Genomic DNA, 1,084 nt, shown 5'->3' with positions numbered 1-1,084 from the left:
GGATCACGAAGTCAGGAGATCGAGACCATCCTGGCTAACACGGTGAAACCCCGTCTCTACTAAAAATACAAAAAACCAGCCGGGCGCGGTGACGGGCGCCTGTAGTCCCAGCTACTCGGGAGGCTGAGGCAGGAGAATGGCGTGAACCCGGGAGGCGGAGCTTGCAGAGCCAAGATGGCGCAGCTCTCACTCCAGCCTGGGCGACAGAGGGAGACTCAGTCTCAAAAAAAAAAAAAAAAGGGGGGAAATGGGGATAATGGTACCTGTCTCATAGGGCTGCTGTGAAAGTGAAAAGAGACCTAAAGGCAAATGCTCCATTACTGCCCTCACCACGGTCATCTCTCACCTCTAGTGACAGCGCCCCCGAGCGCAGCAAAGGGATTCCCGTGCGCCCTCCAGAGGCAGCTCTCCAGTATTGCAGGCTACCGAGCACAACTCGGGCATCCCTGAAGGCTGAAAGTGACCACAGCCCTGCCCTGAAATAAAAATAAAAATAAAAATAAAAATAAAAATGAATCCAGCTGGTTAAAGTCAGAAGAGAATTGCTTGGCCACAGCAGCCACATGCTGTGCTCTCCCCTGGGGGGTTTCTCAAATGGATGGCACCTTCGGAAGCCTTCAAACTGCCATGGCACTGCCACCTCCTGAGACCCCTGGCTACTTCTTTATTCAACACTGAGCACCCGTGCTCTGCCAGACTCTTTTCCAGGTACTCTGTTCTATGGATCCGCAGTGAACAGCACATGAAAATCCCTTCCCTCGTGGAGCTGACTTTCTAATGGGAGAGACAGAGAATGAACAAAACAGATGAGTATTTCATAGAGTGTGTCACATGGTTACAGGTGCTAAGGAGTAAAATAAATCAGAAAGGGTAGGCGAGGTCTGTGGGCATGTACTTTTGAGCCAGTCAGGGCATGCCTCCGCGGGGATAACCTGTGAATCAAGACTTGAAGGAGGCCGGTCGCGGTGGTTCACGCCTGTAGTCCCAGCCCTTTGGGAGGAGGGCAGAGCACGAGGTCAGGAGATCCAGACCATCCTGGCTAACACGGTGAAACCCCGTCTCTACTAAAAAAAATACAGAAAAA

This window comes from Colobus angolensis, unplaced genomic scaffold, assembly GCF_000951035.1.
Source record: "Colobus angolensis palliatus isolate OR3802 unplaced genomic scaffold, Cang.pa_1.0 Scaffold42, whole genome shotgun sequence".
Classification (NCBI taxonomy): domain Eukaryota; kingdom Metazoa; phylum Chordata; class Mammalia; order Primates; family Cercopithecidae; genus Colobus; species Colobus angolensis.
This window is presented reverse-complemented; position numbering follows the sequence as displayed.